At 47.9% G+C, this 23,384-nt stretch overlaps 1 pseudogene; it reads left to right on the top strand.

Moving 5' to 3' along the window:
• The window catches only part of LOC133362195 (uncharacterized), a 426,135-nt pseudogene that overhangs the window by 172,444 nt on the left and 230,307 nt on the right, over positions 1 to 23,384 (top strand).

Raw genomic sequence — 23,384 nt, 5'->3', positions numbered from 1 at the left:
GTTAATGTGTGTTGGTTAGACGGTAGTGAGAGTTTGCTTTTTGGCGATTTGATACAGACATCCACGCAGCTTAGTGGGTGCCTTTAACTCAGAATCAGTCACATGGAGCAGATAAACTCTCCACAGCGCCACGCACACACGGGCGAGAAGCCGTTCAATTGCTCTGTGTGTGGGAAGGCATTTTCACTGAAATCAAATCTTCACACTCACCAGAAAACACACTCGGGCGAGAAGCCGTTCAATTGCTCTGTGTGTGGGAAGGCATTTGCACGGTCAGCACATCTTAACAGACACCAGAAAACACACACGGGCGAGAAGCCATTCAAGTGCTCTGTTTGTTTGAAGGCATTTGCAGAGAAATCATATCTTCACAGTCACCAGAAAACACACACAGGCGAGAAGCCATTCAAATGCTCTGCGTGTGGGAAGGCATTTTCACATAAATCACATCTTAACAGACACCAGAAAACACACACGAGCGAGAAGCCATTCAGTTGCTCTGTTTGTGGGAAGGCATTTGCGGAGAAATCACATCTAAACAGACACCAGAAAACACACACGAACGAGAAGTCATTCAATTGCGCTGTGTGCGGGAAGGCATTTTCACGGAAATAAAATCTTCAGTCACAAGAAAACACACTCGGGCTAGAAGCCATTTCATTGCTCTCAGAGGGAGAGGACATGTTCACGGCCATCACCCCGAAACAAGCACCAGAAGATCCGCAATGATAGGGAAGTGAAATCAAAATGTAGAATTCAAAGTGCTACAATGAGTCCTGAAAAAATGCATCTTTCGAACCTATGCAGGTGGATCCTGAAAGATGGCGAGATGTAGTGGATGTAATCAGCGCTGACGACAATTCCTCTTTCGACCCCATGAAGTTGGATCCGGAGAGATGGCTGGATGTAGTGGAGTGGCTGAAGACTCAAACGTATTTAGTACATCTGTTAACTGTTGCCCTGTGTATATTCGTGTCTCTTAGATATATTTTTTCAGTGATTTCCAGTACTCCGAGCTAGAGTGATGTTGTGAATGGTCTATACTGTGTTGAGATGAAAGCCTTCCTTTTAAGTTCCAGAAGTGTTCACTGATTTCAGGATGACAACAATGTTATACTTATATAGATGCGTGGCTTCGTCTGGTGGTTGTTCATCGGGACTGGTAAACGTGTGGTGTTTACGGTAGAAGGTGCCATGTCATCTTCACACAGCTAATTGCGTGTTAAAGTTTATTCTAGACTTCGTCACGTTAAGGTGGTGCTTTGCAGTCCTATCGGACTACTTGTTGATGTGTTGTGAAGCGCAGTGGTTGTGTGGTGGTTCAATTTCTAATTTTACTCTCGTGGTTAAGTGGTTTTGTTGAGCTAAAGTTGGAGAAATACTGTGATCACAACTTTGCTCTATATTTTAAACATGTTCTTAATTTTTTTTTATCATTGTGTAATAAATAAATAACTTAAAATAATAGGTTTCAGAGTGTGCGTGGATTGCACGTTCGTTGTTCTTGTGTTTGATGGCTTGGACTTCTGGACGAATGGCTTCAGTCGAAAAGGACGTCAATTGGGAAATCGACGTTTACGTGTTAGATTTTTTGAATATGTTTTAACTGTTAAATTCCTATTGGGAAATCATCTGCCTAGTTCCTTCCTGTTTGAGCATGCGTATTAATAAAGATTTCGATACGAGTATTAACGTGAATTTTCCTGCAGATTAATAAAGACCTGAATTGTTTTTAAAGATAACTAATCGTCCCTTATTGAAGAAGGGAAATAATAAAAATAAAACTAATTCTTTGTTATAAAATAATTTTATCATGTTTTATTTTAATTAAATAATAAAATATTAATTTTAAAACTGAATAAAATAACTTTATTAAATTATTATGTTTTTATTATTATTTTATTATTGCCCTTCTACCTGACTTTACCGAAAGAACCAAGAAGGTTAATTTACTTGCAGAACAATAACGACCTGACATGTTAAAGATGACTAATCGTCCCTTATTGCTACAATGTTCATAGCGAACACGCGTGGAGGCGAGTTTCAGGTGAAGCATCTCCAGCACACAAGTTGACCCTCACCTGGCAGCATCGTGGCTGTCCGCTGATCACACTCATGACGTCACACTCATGACGTCACACGCACGAGCTGTAGGGGCGGGGCTCTGTCTGCTCAGTGGCGCTGTTTTCATTAATTTAGCACCACGAGCGGGGAGTCTCATCCCTGTAGTTCCCTGTTGTGGTGCCGCATTCATCACCACGTTGCCCCTCAATTCTTTGTACGACACAATATGAAAATAAGTTGTGTGTTCCACTACACATACTTACACGGGTACACACACCCACACACGAGTGGACATACACAGTGCTGTAGGAAAATGCACGAATGTGCATACACACCGCTTTGTACATACACACACGGGTGCACATGCATACACGAGTGCGTACACCCATTTGTGCATCTATACATACAACACATATGTATAGATGCACAAATGAGTGTAAATGCATCGGGGTGTAGATACATGCACAGTGTAATTGCACGCAGCAATATACATAAACACATGTGCACGTATACAGCAGAGTGCATGCTCAGGGATTGCGTTTCAAAACACACAAATATGCGAGCACACACGATTGTACATACACACGTGTACAGACCCACACGTGTCCATGAACGAGTGTAAATACACACACGAGTGCACATGCACACGAATGTTCACACACAGCAGTACACACCCATGTACATACACATGGCTACAGTTCCCTGTTGTGGTGCCGCATTCATTACCACGTTGTCCCTCAATTCTTTGTACGACACTATTATAACAATAATACACGAGTACACGTATACACTCCCTTGTACACACACCCACACACGAGTGGACATACACAGAGGTGTAGATACATACACGAATGTGCATACACCCAGCTTTGGACATACACACACGGATGCACATGCATACACGAGTGCGCATACACACACGAGTATACATACACAGCAGTGTACGTACACAGGGATTGCATTTGACATCACAAATAAATGTGCGAACAAATTAGTGTACATACCTATACACACATACACGCATGTACATATCCACAAAAACAAGTGTAAATATACACGTGTACACACATTGCAGAGTGAATATTAGCAAATGAACGCGAATTATGTGGTGAGATGCACATATGTATTCAGACTTAAGCTCAATAGCCAGATTAGCGAAGCTAATTGCTAGATATTCAGATTGTACATTCTAAAAATAACAATTGAATGTAAAGTTCATAAAATTCAACGTCGGAGAACTTCATCTTTCATCAATGCAACATCATTCCAAACGAACCCACCATTTGTGTGCTGGTGTCATTGACCCAATTCGATTGATACCTGTGACTTACAGCTTTCCACACCTTACGCCACCCTCCCACGCCCCCTTCATTCGTTTTTAAATGCTTTATATTAAGTTCACTCGCTTGCGCGCTTACGACCGTGCAAATCTTTCGGTCGTTTTTTAACCCACTTCCCGTGATCCAATCGAGCTGACATTTTGCACACAGACTCGTTGTGCGTGACAATGTATTTTCGTGAAAAAAAATATTTCCAAAATTTAACACTTTTTAGGAAAATTTTTATTATATTTAATTAACAATTGCTTAATGGTGGCAGGCAATCATCTGACCCATAGGTGGCAGCCATCTCAAGCCAGAGGACGAGAGGACTCTAGCCGCCACGCATATAAAGGATTTATAGTGAAACACTTTGTTTTTACGGGTTATATTTTTTTGTTTCTCAGGAGGCAATCCCTGTTGTTTGTCAATCCCCTGCCACGAGCAAAGTTTTGTAAAAACAACCCCTTCCTTCATTGACGGTGTTGGACGGTAACGCTGTGCTGGATGTGAGCAATGTCCCGGCGGGAAGGCTCGTAGCCACCACAGAGGCCCACGAGGTCTTTGGACGGGTGCGAGGGGCTGGTAACCCCTCAATAGTCAATGCAATTAGCAAAAAAACTCGTCACAAATTTTAAAACTGGCAAAATATTGAACACATGCACATTGGTGTATATACACACTGAAGGTCGTATGTTACAGACTAAAAGATGACGATTGTTTTTTTGCGTAACGTTATTATAAACCACGCTTTCAAGCTAAACCATTCAGATGATTATTCAAAGTTTATGACAGAAATGATAACAAAACACACTCGTTTGCTAAAAGCACCATGCTCAACACGAGTGTCCTTAAATATGTTTATTAAACAGGTTCAGAACAGTATTAACTTGCACCTATTAGTCCAAGATGGGGCCGGCTAGTTTTTTTAGGCTAGTCCCGTGTGTGTTTGTTGTGTGAGGTGTCTTGATAGCAGTCGTTCTCCACTGTAGTCCTGGCATCTGCTGCTCAGATTCCTTCCACAGCTGTGGTCCCAGTGGCACCGTCTCTCCGGGGGGGAACCATGTGGTGTGTGTGTGTGACGTGTATCACGGGGTGTGTGGGTGTGTGCCTGGGATGTGTCACGGGGTGGGTGGGTAGTCTGGTGATAGTGGTCATGGTTGGCAGCGATCCACGACCACAACAACCACCCCTACTGTGTGGTGGACATGCCACCACAAAGCAGCACGCGGCGGAGGAGTGAGGTGATCGCTCTCGCCACGCGAGCAAGGCCCCCTCGCTTCCTCTTCTTTCCCTGCATCAACAACAACAACAACAATAACCGCCATTCGCCACTAAGTGGCGGTGACGTCACCACGACGCTTGTGCCAGGCCAAGTGCACCTTGAGGCTACCACGTGAAGTGTCGAACGCCCGCTGGCAGGAGGTCACGGGGCAGACCCAGCAGGTGCCACGGGTCGACTGACCGAGATTACCGAGATGACTGGCTGATGCACCACCTGTGCCCCCTACTGTACCAACTTGCTGTGCTTTAGCCACCCGGCGCTCCGCTCGTTGTTGTGAGCGTCGCTCCTCCGCCCTCCGTTGTTGTTGGAGGGCGACTGCCTCCAACTGCCCAGTAGCGTCCTTCACGAGCCTGCATCACCACCTCCACCACCTGCACCTCCTCCACCTCCTCCTTTGTCTCGTCCTCCATCTCTTCCGTCGTGAGAATTATTTTATTATGTTTATTTTTTATTCGTTTATTACTTCCCTTCTACGTGCCTTTACCGACAGAACCATTAAGATGAATCTCTGCAGTTTAGAGGGCATTGTCGGGTGAATATTAGCTAATTCACAGGAAGCACGGAATTATGCATGGAGATGTATGTAATTATTCAAACAGAAGTGTACAATTACGCAGTATAATGTACATACGTATTAAGGTTAAATTACAATGGCCAAATTCGCTAAGCTATGTTGCTACATATGCGAATTGTTAATGTAAAAATTAACAATTGAATGCAAAGTCCATGATAGGCCAAGACGAGAACAAAAGATTTGTATGCTAGACGGGAGTTATAAGGGGCTTAAATTCAGACCTCAAGACCATTTCGAGAGGGATTTCACTGAGGATAGACGCTCGACTCCTCGCTCTGCAGATTACCCTTCTCCTGCGAGACCCAGCCTGGCGAGCACGATTGCCTGGCGACTGGTTGGCGAGTTCGTGGCGATCTCTTCAGACGGGTTACAGGAACATCGACACGTCGTGCATCAACAAGTAAGTGTCTTTGTTAGTGGATACAACTGGTAGTCGCGTATATCCCGACTTACGAGACGTTACTGTGTGTCGGTTAGACGTTAGTAAGAGTTTGCTTCTTGGCGATTTGAGCCAGACATCCACGCAGCTTAGAGGGTGCCTTTAACGCTCAACAACACCCGCGACTGTTACTCTGCTCTGAAGAATCATTCACATGGAGCAGATACTCTTTCCACAGCGCCACGCACACACGGGCAAGAAGCCGTTCAATTGCTCTGTGTGTGGGAAGGCATTTTCACGGAAATCACATCTTAACACTCACCAGAAAACACACACAGGCGAGAAGCCATTCAAGTGCTCTGTGTGTGGGAAGGCATTTTCACAGAAATCACATCTTAACACTCACCAGAAAACACACACAGGCGAGAAGCCATTCAATTGCGCTGTGTGTGGGAAGGCATTTGCACAGAAATCACATCTTCAGAGTCACCAGAAAACACACACGGGCGAGAAGCCATTCAAGTGCTCTGTTTGTGGGAAGGCATTTGCTTGGAAATCTATTCTTTACAGTCACCAGAAAACACACACGGGCGAGAAGCCGTTCAATTGCTCTATTTGTGGAAAGGTATTTGTGGATAAATCAAATCTTAACAGACACCAGAAAACACACTCGGGTGAAAAGCGAATCAATTGCTCTGTGTGTGGGAATGCATTTGCACGAAAATCACATCTTCAGAGTCATCAAAAAACACACACGGGCGAGAAGCCATTCAATTGCTCTGTGTGTGGGAAGGCATTTTCACAGAAATCACATCTTCACAGTCACCAGAAAACACACTCAGGTGAAAAGCGAATCAATTTCTCTCCGAGGGAGAGGACATGTTCACGGTCATCACCACGAAACAAGCATCAGAAGATCCGCAATGATAGGGAAGTGGAATCAAAAGGTGTAATGCAAAGTGCTGCAATGAGTCCTGAAAAAAATGCATCTTTTGATCCTATACAGGTGGATCCTGAGAGATCCCTAGATGTAGTGGATGTCATGACTCCTGACAACAATTCCTTTTTCGACCTCATGCAGTTGGATCCTGAGAGGTTGCTGGATGTAATGAGCCCTGCCGACAATTCCTCTTTCGACCCCATGCAGGTGGACACTGAGAAATGGCTGCTGGAATGGCTGGAGAGTCAAAGTTTTGAGAACTTCTGTTAACTCTTGAAGTCCTGGAATGTGCATGTTTGTGTCTCTGTTAGATCAGTTAATAAGGTACGAAATATTATTTCCGTGATTTCCAGTACTCCAAGCTAGAGTGATGTTTCGGCCACAACGCAAGCAGCCGTCGTCAGGTGGAGAACAGGTCCGTCAAGTAGTCATTCAGACTCTGTCTACTTGACAGACCTATTCTTCACCTGAAGATGGCTGCTTGCGTTGTGGCCGAAACGTCGTGAAAATTATTTTATTATGTTTTATTTTTATTATTTTATTACTTCACTTCTACGTGACTTTACCAAAAGAACCAAGAAGATTGATCCCTGCAGTCACGAAAGCTTTAAATCGAAATAGAGTGATGTTGTGAATGCTCTATAATGTGTTCAGATGAACGTATTCCTTTTAAGTTCCAGAAGTGTTCACTTATTTCAGGATGACAACAATGTTATACTTCTATAGATGCGTTGCTTCGTCTGATGGTTGTATCATCGGGACTGGTAAATGTTTGGTGTTTATGGTAGAAGGTGCCATGTCATCTTCTCACAGCTAATTGCGTGTTAAAGTTTATTCTAGACTTCGTCACGTTAAGGTGGTGCTTTGTAGTCCTATCGGACTACTTGTTGATGTGGTGTGAAGCGCAGTGGTTGTGTGGTGGTTCAATTTCTAATTTTTCTCTCGTGGTTAAGTGGTTTTGTTGAGCTAAAGTTGGAGAAATACTGTGATCACAACTTTGCTCAATATTTTAAACATGTTCTTTAGTTTTTTTATCATTGTGTAATAAACAAAATAACTTAAAGTAATAGGTTTCAGAGTGTGCGTGGATTGCACGTTCGTTGTTCTTGTGTTTGATGGCTTGGACTTCTGGGCGAATGGCTTCAGTCGAAAAGGACGTCAATGGGGAAATCGACGTTTACGTGTTAGATTTTAAGAATATGTTTTAACTGTTGAATTCCTATTGGGAAATCATCTGCCTAGTTCCTTCCTGTTTGAGCATGCGTATTAATAAAGATTTCGATACGAGTGTTAACGTGAATTTTCTTTTAGATTAATAAAGACCTGAATTGTTTTTAAAGATGACTGATCGTACGTTATTTCAACCATATCCTTCCTTAAAAAAAGCACGGACGAGTAGACATACACACACAAGTGTGCTTATAAACACGACTGTCTATACAGCTGTGTGCATTCACACACGAGTGTGCATGTGTTTCTACGCGTTTTAACTTTAATTTTCTTGCAGAACAATAAAGACCTGACATGTTAAAGATGACTAATCGTCCCTTATTGCTACAATGTTCATAGCGAACACGCGTGGAGGCGAGTTTCAGGTGAAGCATCTCCAGCACACAAGTTGACCCTCACCTGGCAGCATCGTGGCTGTCCGCTGATCACACTCATGACGTCACACTCATGACGTCACACGCACGAGCTGTAGGGGCGGGGCTCTGTCCGCTCAGTGGCGCTGTTTTCATTAATTTAGCACCACGAGCGGGGAGTCTCATCCCTGTAGTTCCCTGTTGTGGTGCCGCATTCATCACCATGTTGCCCTCAATTATTTGTACGACACAATATGAAAGTAAGTTGTGTGTTCCACTACACATACTTACACGAGTACACATATACACTCCCTTGAACACACACCCACACACGAGTGGACATACACAGTGCTGTAGAAAAATGCACGAATGTGCATACACACCGCTTTGTACATACACACACGGGTGCACATGCATACACGAGTGCATACACCCATTTGTGCATCTATGCATACAACACATATCTATAGATGCACAAATGAGTGTAAATGCATCGGGGTGTAGATACATGCACAGTGTAATTGCACACAGCAATGTACATAAACACATGTGCACGTATACAGCAGTGTGCATGCTCAGAGATTGCGTTTCAACACACACACAAATATGCGAGCACACACGATTGTACATACATACACACGTGTACAGACCCACACGTGTCCATGAACGAGGGTAAATACACACACGAGTGCACATGCTCACGAATGTACCCACAGAGAAGTACACACCCATGTACATACACATGGCTACAGTTCCCTGCTGTAATGGCTGGTGCTTATGCTAGAAGGTGGCATGTGTTGTAATTATTGCACAGCAAATGATGTGAGCGTGCTGTCTTGTTTATTCCAAACGTTGTCACGTTAAGGTGGTGCTTCGTAGTCCTATAGGATTACTTGTTGATGTGGTGTGATGCGCATTGGTTGTGAGGTGTTTCAATTCGTAATTTTACTCTCGTTGTTAAGTGGTCTTGTTGAGCTAAAGTTGGAGAAAGACATTGCTCACACACGCTTACAAGCGATACCATTTCGATTATCAATAAAAGTGTATGAGTACCTGGTGCGGTGTGTAAACATTGCCACTGGGGAGACAAAGGCGGTCGGGCGTGGTGCTGGCCACCCACCCCCTCGTGTACCGTTGCGGCCTTCATAGGTGCTCGCTAACAGCACTTGCCCCTACAGTCTGTTAAGGCTATACGGGGGATCTTTATCTTTGTGTGTACAAAGCGGGGTGGATGCACATTCGTGCATTTTTCTCCACCGCTGTGTATGTCCACTCGTGTGTGGGTGTGTGTACAAGGGAGTGTATATGTGTACTCGTGTAAGTATGTGTAGTGGAACACACAACTTATTTTCATATTGTGTCGTACAAAGAATTGAGGGGCAACGTGGTGATGAATGCGGCACCACAACAGGGAACTACAGGGATGAGACTCCCCGCTCGTGGTGCTAAATTAATGAAAACAGCGCCACTGAGCGGACAGAGCCCCGCCCCTACAGCTCGTGCGTGTGACGTCATGAGTGTGACGTCATGAGTGTGATCAGCGGACAGCCACGATGCTGCCAGGTGAGGGTCAACTTGTGTGCTGGAGATGCTTCACCTGAAACTCGCCTCCACGCGTGTTCGCTATGAACATTGTAGCAATAACGGTGCGATTAGTCATCTTTAACATGTCAGGTCTTTATTGTTCTGCAAGAAAATTCACGTTAATACTCGTATCGAAATCTTTATTCATACGCATGCTCAAACAGGAAGGAACTAGGCAAATTATTTCCCAATAGGAATTCAACAGTTAAAACATATTCTTAAAATCTAACACGTAAACGTCGATTTCCCCATCGACGTCCTTTTGACTGAAGCCATTCGTCCAGAAGTCCAAGCCATCAAACACAAGAACAACGAACGTGCAATCCACGCACACTCTGAAACCTATTACTTTAAGTTATTTTGTTTATTACACAATGATAAAATATTTTTTAAGAACATCTTCTTGGTTCTTTCGGTAAAGTCACGTAGAATGGAAATAATAAAATAATACAAATAAAACATCATAAAATATTATTATTTTATTATTTCCATTCTACGTCACTTTACCTGAAAGAACCAAGAAGATGAATCCCTGCAGTCACGAAAGCTTTAAATCGAAAATTAAGAACATGTTTAAAATATTGAGCAAAGTTGTGATCACAGTATTTCTCCAACTTTAGCTCAACAAAACCACTTAACCACGAGAGTAAAATTAGAAATTGAACCACCACACAACCACTGCGCTTCACAACACATCAACAAGTAATCCGATTGCACTACAAAGCACCACCTTAACGTGACGAAGTCTAGAATAAACTTTAACACGCAATTAGCTGTGAGAAGATGACATGGCACCTTCTACCATAAACACCACACATTTACCAGTCCCGATGATACAACCACCAGACGAAGCAACGCATCTATAGAAGTATAACATTGTTGTCATCCTGAAATATGTGAACACTTCTGGAACTTAAAAGGAAGGCTTTCATCTGAACACATTATAGAGCATTCACAACATCACTCTAGCTCGGAGTACTGGAAATCACTGAAAAAATATATCTTAGATACGCGAATATACACAATGCAACAGTTAACAGATGTACTCAATACGTTTGAGTTTTCAGAAACTCCACTACATCTAGCCATCTCTCCGGATCCAACTTCATGGGATCGAAAGTTGAATTGTCGTCAGGACTCGTTACATCCACTACATTCAGCCATCTCTCAGGATCCAACTGCATAGGTTCGAAAGATGCATTTTTTTTCAGGACTCATTTCAGCACTTTGATGCTTGTTTCGGGGTGATGACTGTGAACATGTCCTCTCCCTCGTAGAGCAATTAAATGTCTTTTCACCCGAGTGTGTTTTCTGGTGCCTGTGAAGAGCTGACTTCCATGCAAATGCCTTCCCACAAAGAGAGCACCTGAATGGCTTCTCGCCCGAGTGTGTTTTTTGGTGATCTATAAGAATTGATTTCCGTGAAAATGCCTTCCCGCACACAGCGCAATTGAATGGTTTTTCGCCCGAGTGTGTCTTCTGGTGACTGTTAAGATTTGATTTATCCGCAAATGCCTTCCCACACACAGAGCAATTGAATGGCTTCTCGCCCGAGTGTGTTTTCTGGTGAGTGTTAAGATTTGATTTCAGTGAAAATGCTTTCCCACACACAGAGCAACTGAACGGCTTCTGGCCCGTGTGTGCGTGGCGCTGTGAATAGTTTATCTGCTCCATGTGAAGTATGGGAATTGACGGCAGGAACTTCTTGACGGGTAACACACTTTTATTAAATCCTTTAGGTATCACAATACAACGTGTGGTCTCTCTTCTTCCTCCGACACACTCCACTAATCTCGTGTAAGCTCTAGGCCTCTGGCTACACCCGATACACTTGACTCGTGTAGACCCTATGCCTCTGGCTACACACAATATACTCGACTCGTGTAAGCCCTATGCCTCTGGCTACACAATACACTCGACTCGTGTAAGCCCTATGGCTACACCCACTACACTCGCCTCTGGGTTACACAGAGTCCCGGTCCCCTTAGGACAGCGGGGCTAGGTACCGCAGGGCTCTAGGTCTTCATCCCCGTCTTCCTTCTTCGCTGGTTACACACTGCCCTTACGCCTGTGTGCATCCCCTTTTATAGCCCCTGCTCACGAGGGACGGAGCTGATGCGGCGTCGACGTGAGCGTCGTTCCTTAATGACCCAATCACGACGCACTCTCTCTCAGCGCGTCACCGCCCACAGCCAATCGGTACCCCGTAACCCACGACCCCGCGCTGACCCCTGATCCTCCACCGTCAGCGCGCGTCACCACCTACACAGCCAATCATCACGCACTGTGCATACGATCCTTAATCCCAGCGCGTATCACCTCTACATCACCCCCTCCCACATAGCTTGCAGCCGGCCCGGCTGTTAACCTACAACACAACATAACGCAACGCAGTAATAAAGAACTCCACATCCCAGTGTGCCCCGTAACACAACAACAACAACATAACACAACCTTAAATATGAAGCAATATACAGCCCGACGAACAACACAATAAAAGCGAACACCGTAAAACGAACGCGCCAAGTGTCACCGTGACCCACGCAGTGCCGAGGCGCTCCGGCTGCCTCGACTCCGCACGTGGTAGGTTACACAAAGTAGCGCGACCTAGCGCGAGTCCGTCTGGCCGGTCCGTCGTATGGAACGGGACGTTGGCGACCGTCCGGTGTCTCCGGCAGCTCTAGACGGCACGGGTCGGGCCTGGAAGGACCGGCCCCGCCGTGAAGATCCGGCCGCCGGTGGTCGGCAGCAGTCAGTTCCGAGACACCTGGGAGCGGATCAGGCGGAGACATGTGAGGAGCAGGCAAGGACAATTCCCTCTCAGGGTCGTCGGTCACGTCACATGCTCGGCCCTCACGACACAAGGGGAGGCCATACGGAGGCGAGAACGGTTTCAGTCGGGAGGGGTGGACGTACCAACGGCGTTTCCCCCATTTTATCTGAACGCACTGGGGGCGTGCCACCCGCACGACCTCCACGGGTCCCCGCCACGGCTTCAACAATTTAGGCGACGTGGCCAAAGGTGCCTGAGGGCAATGCAGCCAGGCCTTGTCACCTGGTTCCCAATTGTGCACGGACACCTTCCGTGCCCGCAACCGCTCGTTCGCAATTTGGCGAGCCCGCGAATTAAGCCGTGCGGCCTCCCTTGCCTCTGTCAGTTTATGAATATTAAATTTAATATGCTCTGCCAATTTAGAATTAGTTCGTGGTGCGGGCAGACCCAGCTGCGTTTCCATGGGCGGGTCGGCTTCCCGACCGTACATTAGAAAAAAACGGGGAAAACCCCGTAGCTGCATGGGGGGCCATTCTATACGCGGCAAGGACCCCAGGGACCTGCAGGTCCCAATCAACATGCGACTCACACACCTGCTGGCACAGCATAGAGGTCAATGTCCTGTTAAGCCTCTCCACCATCCCGTCCGTCTGCGGGTGGTACGGGGAGGTACGCACCTTTTTGGTACCCAACAGGTCGCACACCTCCTGCAGTAATTTACTCGAAAAATTTTTCCCTTGGTCAGTCAGCAAGCGTTCGGGAGCCCCCTTGTCCAGGACGTAGCCCTGGACTAAGGCGTCCGTCACAGCCGCCGCCGACTGGTTGGCGAGTGGCCACGCCATAGGCCACCGGGTAAAATATTCGACCCCCACCAACAGGTACTTATTACCCCTAGGCGTGACCGGAAAGGGCCCCAGAATATCGAGTGCAACGAGCTCGTTAGTGCGCGAGACCTGAATAGATTGCAGCGGTGGATTAGCTGCCACGGGCGGTGGTTTCCGTCTGGCGCACTCAACACAACCCTTCAGAATATTCACCACGTCACCCCCCATTCCCGGCCAATAATAGTCACGCTGAAGCAGGGCAAGCGTTTTGTTAACTCCCAAATGCAAGAGGCGTTCGTGTGCGGCCAAGACAACCTTCCCCCTCACAGCAGAAGGCACCACAATCGCATGCCGTCGGGACAAACTGTCCCATCTCATCAACAGGCCCTGCTTAAGCTCGTAGGAGCCAGTTCGGTCGTGGCTACCTTCGGAACCCTCCGTCTTTCGGCGCAATGTCAGCAGGGAGCTGTCCGCCATTTGGAGACGGCCCCACTCAATCAACGACAGTGAGAGCAGCGAGTCCTGACCCCCTGGGGTAGCGGGACCATCCCCAATTGGTGTGCTCGCGGTCGCAACCAACGCCTCCCTACCTTCCGTAACCGGAGGTTTACAGCGCGCCGATCCCGATAAGCACGCACATTTGTGACAAGGCAACAACCGCGACAGGGCATCGGCATTCGTGTGTCGCAACCCTTTACGGTACGTAGTCGTGAACTGATAGTCCTGGAGGACTTCCAACCACCGCGACAATTGGCCCGAGGGCTGGGCAACCCGTAATGAATACTGGAGCGCCGCATGGTCCGTCCGGACCGTGAAATGACGACCATAGAGATATGGCCTGAATTGTTGTACAAAAAAAACAATGGCAAGTAGTTCACGACGGGTGACGCAGTAGCGCTGCTCTGCCGGCGACAACACCCTGCTACCATAGGCGACCACCCGTTCGACCCCTCCAACGACTTGGGACAGCACTCCCCCAATGCCCGTGTTGCTAGCATCCGTGTCTAGCAAGAAGGGACTCTCAAAGTCCGGATAGCACAAGGGTGGGGCCCTTACCAAGGCGTCCCGGAGGGAGCAGAATGCAGCCTCCTCCTCCGGTCCCCACCGGAACTTCACTCCTTTTGCCGTTAGAGCGTGCAAGGGCTTTGCAATGGTGGCGAAGTGCTCAACGAATCGGCGATAATACGAAGCAAAACCGATGAAACTGCGCACGTCTGACACTGACGTGGGCGTCGGCCACGAACTGACACAGTCCGTCTTCGCAGGATCGGTAGAAATCCCCGAAGAGTCGACAATGTGACCCAAGTACCTCACGGATTTACGAAAAAGATGGCATTTGGCCGGTTTAAACTTTAATTTAGCCGATCGCATTCGCAAGAACACCCCTCTCAATCGCTGGAGGTGTTCTTCGAACGTTTTACCGAAAACAATGACATCGTCAAGGTAAATGAGGCACGTCTCCCACTGCAAGCCCGACAAAACCAATTCCATAAGACGCTGAAACGTCGCAGGAGAGGAGTGAAGTCCCATGGGTAACCGGTTAAACTGAAACAGGCCCCCTGGAGTCCGGAATGCAGTCTTAGGCTTAGACTCCTCGTCGAGTGGCAACTGCCAAAATCCGGACAATAAATCAAGAGTCGAAAAGTATCGCGCACCGGACAATGCGTCGAGAGACTCGTTCATCCTGGGGAGCGGATACGCGTCGGCCACCGAGATCTTATTCAGGCGGCGGAAATCGACGCAAAATCGCAGGGACCCGTCCTGCTTTTTAACGAGCACAATAGGTGCTCCCCAAGGACTGGAAGAAGGCGAAATAATGTCGGCTTCCAGCATATCGTTAACTGCCGACTGAACATGTTCCTTCTCAGCAGGACTCAGTCGGAAGGGATTTTGCCTGACCGGTGCCGCATCGCCCGTTTCAATGTGGTGGCGTAGCAGGTCCGTGCATCCGATATCATACTTATGTTTACTGAAGACATCCGAAAATTCAATCAGCAACCCGCGCAACGCACCCAACTGTAGCGCTGACAAATCGTCAGAGTCCGCGCACAGCATATCAATCCAATCTAGGTCCTCCTTTGATGGTACGCTATTCGTGGGGCTCGGATCAGCCTGCGCAACCAGCCTCTCCTCCGCAGGGACCCGTGCCGCGTGAGCCAGCACGGTGCCCTGCTGAATGACGGCCGGCCGCGCCCCAGCGTTTAAAACCATGACAAACGGATCCCTGTCTGCCCCAACCAAAGTGTGAGCCACCGATAAATCGAGACCTCCAACAGCCCTATTAGAAGGACCCAGAAGCATGGCCTGTTCCGAGGCCTCCTTCCCCCATGGCTTCCGTAACCGGAGGGGAATCAACATTTGTGAACCCGGGGGCACGTGCACGGTCTGTGTTGCTAACGCCTGAATGGTAGCGCACGCCGTCCGAATTACATTAGGGCTCGTCAAAATGAAATACGGCGACCCGATGGTAGTTCAATGCAACGCTGATCAATGAGAATTTTGATGGGCATTTTCGCCAAAAAATCAGTGCCCAATAGGCAAGGAACCGCCAGGGAAGATGAAACGAAAACGGGTCCCGACAATTTGATATCACCAATGCAAATGGACGCCCTAATCTGACCGATAATGCCCAACGATTCCCCGTTTGCGGCGTAAAATGGCACATCCACCGGAAGAAGCGGACGACATTGTACCGGGAGAATATTATAAATGAGATCCGAAATAATAGTCGCCGATGCCCCCGTGTCCACTAACACCCTGACCTCGACCCCATCAATCGATCCGGTAACGACGGATGAACCCGCTGAGGCAGCCACTATTCTGTGCCCCAATTCCGACCATTTAATGTCTCCCCGGTCCCGGCCGAACCCCCCTCTCCGAACCGAATCCCCGAACTCTACTCGGCTCTCCCTCGTCGCAACGCGACGACCCATACGTGTCGAGTATGCGGGCCAAGCATGTGAGGTGCCGCGACTTGCCGGGGTTTGCAGTGATGACTTGGGGCCTTGGTCGTCGTCCAGCCGAGGTCCCATGGCGCGCTGACGTGGGGCGCGGCAACCGGAGGCCACGTGGCCACGAAGGCCGCAGTTATAGCAGGTGATGACAGTAGTCGGAGATCTCGGTTGCTCCAGCTTGCGGGCCGCTCGCAGAGGCGAACGACCCCCCGACCTCCAGTCCCCCGCTCGTCCCGCGATGAACGCGTCCTCTCGTGGGCTGACGACTTGGGGCACGGTGTCAACCGGACCCGGAGTTGAGGCCACGGCAGCGTTGCAGACGACCCCCTGCTTTCGTTGAAGGACCTCGTGCGCTTGCATGCTCGTGGCGACCCGTAATGAAGAAATATCGGTGTCGTCGGCCGTGTTGATGGGGACCCCCAGGTCCTGCGCCAACTTGAGCAGCTGCTCCAAAACCATCGCATCTTGGCCCTCCTCGTCCATACGAGGGAACGCGGCGTCAGCGAGAGCGAGCAACGCCGTGCGGTAGGCGAGCACGGTCTCCGTGTCCGCCTTCCGTCTTGCGTAGAAATGATGGCGGCACGCCGAGGGAGGACCGTAGACTTTGGCCATGAGAGCCAGCGCATCCTTGAGCGTGGAGCGGTCCGACCTGCGTGCGGACGTGAAGGCCGCGAGCGCGTTGTCGTCCAGCATGGCAGGCAGTGCCCGCAGTGCCGTAGCGTCGGACCAGGCGGACATCTCTTGATGCGCCAAAAATCTGCGCTGAAATTGGCTCCAATCCCCGCCTTCCGCCTTGAATGCTGACAACGTGGGAAGGCGCTGCTGAAAGATAAAGTCGTCCTCCTCCTCGTGCTTCCTCTCTGCCCCCCCGTCGGTGTGTAAGATGGCGGCCCCAGTGGCGGGTGTGTGATGGCGGTCCGCCGCGCGCGTTGGTGACGTCAGCGGCCGCGCATGGAGAACCGCTGCCACGTGGTGATGGCCGTTCCCGCCAAAAGTTGGAGCGGATGAAATGGCGGGAATCGCCAAATCGTTTTGGCGGGAATCTGCAGGGCGACCCAGTAGCACGTCGGCCGCCGTCCCCGCTCCTCCCGACGAGCTGATCTCCGCCAAGATGGACGCGGCGGCGAGCAGCAGCTCCGCCAGACGGGAGTGTGCCTCGCGAAGCACGGTGTCAGTCCCCCGTCGCTCGACCGGCGCCGTCGGTGGATCCTGCCCCGTGGGCAGCTCCTCTTCCTCACCCCCTGATGCCCGCTGGCCCGCGTCGTCGAGGTTGTCCTCGTGGTCAATCCCGTGGGTCCGACGGTTCCTCCTTGTATCCATGCTTGGAGGACCGTTTCACTTCTGACGCCAGTTGAAGTATGGGAATTGACGGCAGGAACTTCTTGACGGGTAACACACTTTTATTAAATCCTTTAGGCATCACAATACAACGTGTGGTCTCTCTTCTTCCTCCGACACACTCCACTAATCTCGTGTAAGCTCTAGGCCTCTGGCTACACCCGATACACTTGACTCGTGTAGACCCTATGCCTCTGGCTACACACAATATACTCGACTCGTGTAAGCCCTATGCCTCTGGCTACACAATACACTCGACTCGTGTAAGCCCTATGCCTCTGGCTACACAATACACTCGACTCGTGTAAGCCCTATGCCCTGGCTACACATAGTACATTCGGCTCGTGTAGACCTATGGCTACACCCACTACACTCGCCTCTGGGTTACACAGAGTCCCGGTCCCCTTAGGACAGCGGGGCTAGGTACCGCAGGGCTCTAGGTCTTCATCCCCGTCTTCCTTCTTCGCTGGTTACACACTGCCCTTACGCCTGTGTGCATCCCCTTTTATAGCCCCTGCTCACGAGGGACGGAGCTGATGCGGCGTCGACGTGAGCGTCGTTCCTTAATGACCCAATCACGACGCACTCTCTCTACGATCCGCTTTCCCCAGCGCGTGTTAACATTACTCCACCAATCACACTGCGCTGCCACCTGATCACTCCCTCTCAGCGCGTCACCGGCCCACAGCCAATCGGTACCCCGTAACCCACGACCCCGCGCTGACCCCTGATCCTCCACCGTCAGCGCGCGTCACCACCTACACAGCCAATCATCACGCACTGTGCATACGATCCTTAATCCCAGCGCGTATCACCTCTACACATACACACACGGGTGCACATGCATACACGAGTGCGTACACCCATTTGTGCATTTATACATACGACACATATGTATAGATGCACAAATGAGTGTAAATGCATCGGGGTGTAGATACATGCACAGTGTAATTGCACACAGCAATATACATAAACACATGTGCACGTATACAGCAGTGTGCATGCTCAGGGATTGCGTTTCAACACACACAAATATGCGAGCACACACGATTGTACATACATACACACACGTGTACAGACCCACACGTGTCCATGAACGAGTGTAAATACACACACGAGTGCACATACACACGAATATACCCACAGAGAAGTACACACCCATGTCCATACACATGGCTACAGTTCCCTGCTGTAATGGCTGGTGCTTATGCTAGAAGGTGGCATGTGTTGTAATTATTGCACAGCAAATGATGTGAGCGTGCTGTCTTGTTGATTCCAAACTTTGTCACGTTAAGGTGGTGCTTCGTAGTCCTATCGGATTACTTGTTGATGTAGTGTGATGCGCATTGGTTGTGAGGTGTTTCAATTCCTGATTTTACTCTCGTTGTTAAGTGGTCTTGTTGAGCTAAAGTTGGAGAAAGACATTGCTCACACACGCTTACAAGTGTAGAGGTGATACGCGCTGGGATTAAGGATCGTATGCACAGTGCGTGATGATTGGCTGTGTAGGTGGTGACGCGCGCTGACGGTGGAGGATCAGGGGTCAGCGCGGGGTCGTGGGTTACGGGGTACCGATTGGCTGTGGGCGGTGACGCGCTGAGAGGGAGTGATCAGGTGGCAGCGCAGTGTGATTGGTGGAGGAATGTTAACACGCGCTGGGGAAAGCGGATCGTAGAGAGAGTGCGTCGTGATTGGGTCATTAAGGAACGACGCTCACGTCGACGCCGCATCAGCTCCGTCCCTCGTGAGCAGGGGCTATAAAAGGGGATGCACACAGGCGTAAGGGCAGTGTGTAACCAGCGAAGAAGGAAGACGGGGATGAAGACCTAGAGCCCTGCGGTACCTAGCCCCGCTGTCCTAAGGGGACCGGGACTCTGTGTAACCCAGAGGCGAGTGTAGTGGGTGTAGCCATAGGTCTACACGAGCCGAATGTACTATGTGTAGCCAGGGCATAGGGCTTACACGAGTCGAGTGTATTGTGTAGCCAGAGGCATAGGGCTTACACGAGTCGAGTATATTGTGTGTAGCCAGAGGCATAGGGTCTACACGAGTCAAGTGTATCGGGTGTAGCCAGAGGCCTAGAGCTTACACGAGATTAGTGGAGTGTGTCGGAGGAAGAAGAGAGACCACACGTTGTATTGTGATACCTAAAGGATTTAATAAAAGTGTGTTACCCGTCAAGAAGTTCCTGCCGTCAATTCCCATACTTCACAAGCGATACAATTTCGATTATCAATAAAAGTGTATGACAGCAATCGTAATAATTGTCGTGAATTAAATTAAACAAATCACCTTGATTTACTGACGCGCTCATATCAACACAAATACTTAAATATATTTTTTATAAAACAAAGTCAGTACAGTATATATTTGTACCTCTTAGTCGAAATCGAACTGGACATCAGCATTTTGATACTTCAGACTGTATGTCGATGTTAAATCCTCTAAACTTGCTTCAGTTTAAAGGACATTGTCGGGTGAATATTGGCAAATTATCACGAAGCACGAAATTATGCATGGATATGTATATCTTTATTTCAACGGAAGCATACAATTATGCAGTGAGATATGCATATGTATTAAGGTTAAATTGCAATGGCCGGATTAGCTAAGCTATGTTGCTACATATGCGGATGGTTAATGTAGAAATTAACAATTGAATGCAAAGTCGATGATAATCCAAGACGAGAACAAAGGAATTGAATGCTAGAGGGGAGTTATAAGGGGCTTAAAATCAGACCTCAAGACCATTTCGAGAGGGATTTCACTGAGGATAGACGCGCAACTCTTCGCTCTGCAGATTACCCTTCTCCTGCGAGACCCAGCCTGGCGAGCTCGATTGCCTGGCGACTGGGAGAGTTCGTGGCGATCTCTTCAGACGGGTTACAGGGACATCGACACGCCGTGCATCAACAAGTAAGTGTCTTCGTTAGTGGATACAACTGGTAGTCGCGTGTAGCCCGACTTACGAGACGTTACTGTGTGTCGGTTAGACGTTAGTGAGAGTTTGCTTTTTGGCGATTTGAGACAGACATCCACGCAGCTTAGAGGGTGCCTTTAACTCTCAACAACACCCGCGACTGTTACTCTGCTCTGAAGAATCAGTCACATGGAGCAGATAAACTATCCACATCGCCACGCACACACGGGCGAGAAGCCGTTCAATTGCTCTGTGTGTGGGAAGGCATTTTCACGGAAATCCCATCTTAACAGACACCATAAAACACACGCGGGCGAGAAGCCGTTCAGTTGCTCTGTGTGTGGGAAGGCATTTTCACGGAAATCCCATCTTAACAGACACCATAAAATACACGCGGGCGAGAAGCCGTTCAATTGCTCTGTGTGTGGGAAGGCATTTTCACGGAAATCGAATCTTAACGATCACCAGAAGACACACACGGGCGAGAAGCCATTCAAATGCTCTGCGTGTGGGAAGGCATTTTCACATAAATCACATCTTAACAGACACCAGAAAACACACTCGGGTGAGAAGCCATTCAGTTGCTCTGTTTGTGGGAAGGCATTTGCGGAGAAATCACATCTAAAGAGACACCAGAAAACACACACGAACGAGAAGCCATTCAATTGCGCTGTGTGCGGGAAGGCATTTTCACGGAAATAAAATCTTCAGTCACAAGAAAACACACTCGGGCTAGAAGCCATTTCATTGCTCTACGAGGGAGAGGACATGTTCACGGCCATCACCCCGAAACAAGCACCAGAAGATCCGCAATGATAGGGAAGTGAAATCAAAATGTTGAATTCAAAGTGCTGCAATGAGTCCTGAAAAAATGCATCTTTCGAACCTATGCAGGTGGATCCTGAAAGATGGCGAGATGTAGTGGATGTAATCAGCGCTGACGACAATTCCTCTTTCGACCCCATGAAGTTGGATCCGGAGAGATGGCTGGATGTAGTGGAGTGGCTGAAGACGTATTGAGTACATCTGTTATCTGTTGCCCTGTGTATATTCGTGTCTCTTAGATATATTTTTTCAGTGATTTCCAGTACTCCGAGCTAGAGTGATGTTGTGAATGGTCTATACTGTGTTCAGATGAACGTATTCCTTTTAATTTCCAGAAGTGTTCACTTATTTCAGGATGACAACAATGTTATACTTCTATAGATGCGTTGCTTCGTCTGGTGGTTGTATCATCGGGACTGGTAAATGTGCGGTGTTTATGGTAGAAGGTGCCATGTCATCCTCTCACAGCTAATTGCGTGTTAAAGTTTATTCTAGACTTCGTCACGTTAAGGTGGTGCTTTGTAGTCCTATCGGACTACTTGTTGATGTGTTGTGAAGCGCAGTGGTTGTGTGGTGGTTCAATTTCTAATTTTACTCTCGTGGTTAAGTGGTTTTGTTGATCTAAAGTTGGAGAAATACTGTGATCACAACTTTGCTCAATATTTTAAACATGTTCTTTAATTTTTTTATCATTGTGTAATAAATAAATAACTTAAAGTATAGGTTTCAGAGTGTGCGTGGATTGCACGTTCGTTGTTCTAGTGTTTGATGGCTTGGACTTCTGGACGAATGGCTTCAGTCGAAAAGGACGTCAATGGGGAAATCGACGTTTACGTGTTAGATTTAAAGAATATGTTTTAACTGTTGAAATTGGGAAATAATTTGCCTAGTTCCTTCCTGTTTGAGCAAGCGTATTAATAAAGATTTCAATACGAGTGTTAACGTGAATTTTCTTGCAGATTAATAAAGACCCGAATTGTTTTTAAAAATGACTGATCGTACGTTATTTCAACCATATCCTTCCTTAGAAAAACACGGACGAGTAGACATACACACACAAGTGTGCTTATAAACACGACTGTCTATACAGCGGTGTGCAATCACACACGAGTGTGCATGTGTTTCTACGAGTTTTAACTTTAATTTTCTTGCAGAACAATAAAGACCTGACATGTTTAAGATGACTAATCGTCCCTTATTGCTACAATGTTCATAGCGAACACGTGTGGAGGCGAGTTTCAGGTGAAGCATCTCCAGCACACAAGTTGACCCTCACCTGGCAGCATCGTGGCTGTCCGCTGATCACACTCATGACGTCACACTCATGACGTCACAAAGACCTGACATGCGAAAGATGACTAATCGTCCCTTATTGAAGAAGGAAAATAATAAAATAATGAAAATAAAAAAAACATTTCTAAAATAATATTATTATGTTTTATTTAAATAAAATAATTAAATAATACATTTAAATCTGAATCAAATTACTTCCTAAAATTATTTTATTATCACACCCATGACGTCGCACTCATGAATTCGCACTCATGACGTCGCACTCATGACGTCGCACTCATGACGTCACACTCATGACGTCACACTCATGACGTCACACTCATGACGTCACACTCTTGACGTCACACTCATGACGTCACACGCACGAGCTGTAGGGGCGGGGCTCTGTCCGCTCAGTGGCGCTGTTTTCAATAATTTAGCACCACGAGCGGGGAGTCTCATCCCTGTAGTTCCCTGTTGTGGTGCCGCATTCATCACCACGTTGCCCCTCAATTCTTTGTACGACACAATATGAAAATAAGTTGTGTGTTCCACTACACATACTTACACGGGTACACACACCCACACACGAGTGGACATACACAGTGCTGTAGAAAAATGCACGAATGTGCATCCACCCCGCTTTGTACACACAAAGATAAAGATCCCCCGTATAGCCTTAACAGACTGTAGGGGCAAGTGCTGTTAGCGAGCACCTATGAAGGCCGCAACGGTACACGAGGGGGTGGG

Source organism: Lethenteron reissneri, unplaced genomic scaffold (genome assembly GCF_015708825.2).
Source record: "Lethenteron reissneri isolate LAM-NWPU_2019-01 unplaced genomic scaffold, ASM1570882v1 scaffold_140, whole genome shotgun sequence".
Taxonomy (NCBI): Eukaryota; Metazoa; Chordata; class Hyperoartia; order Petromyzontiformes; family Petromyzontidae; genus Lethenteron; species Lethenteron reissneri.
This window is presented reverse-complemented; position numbering and strand designations above follow the sequence as displayed.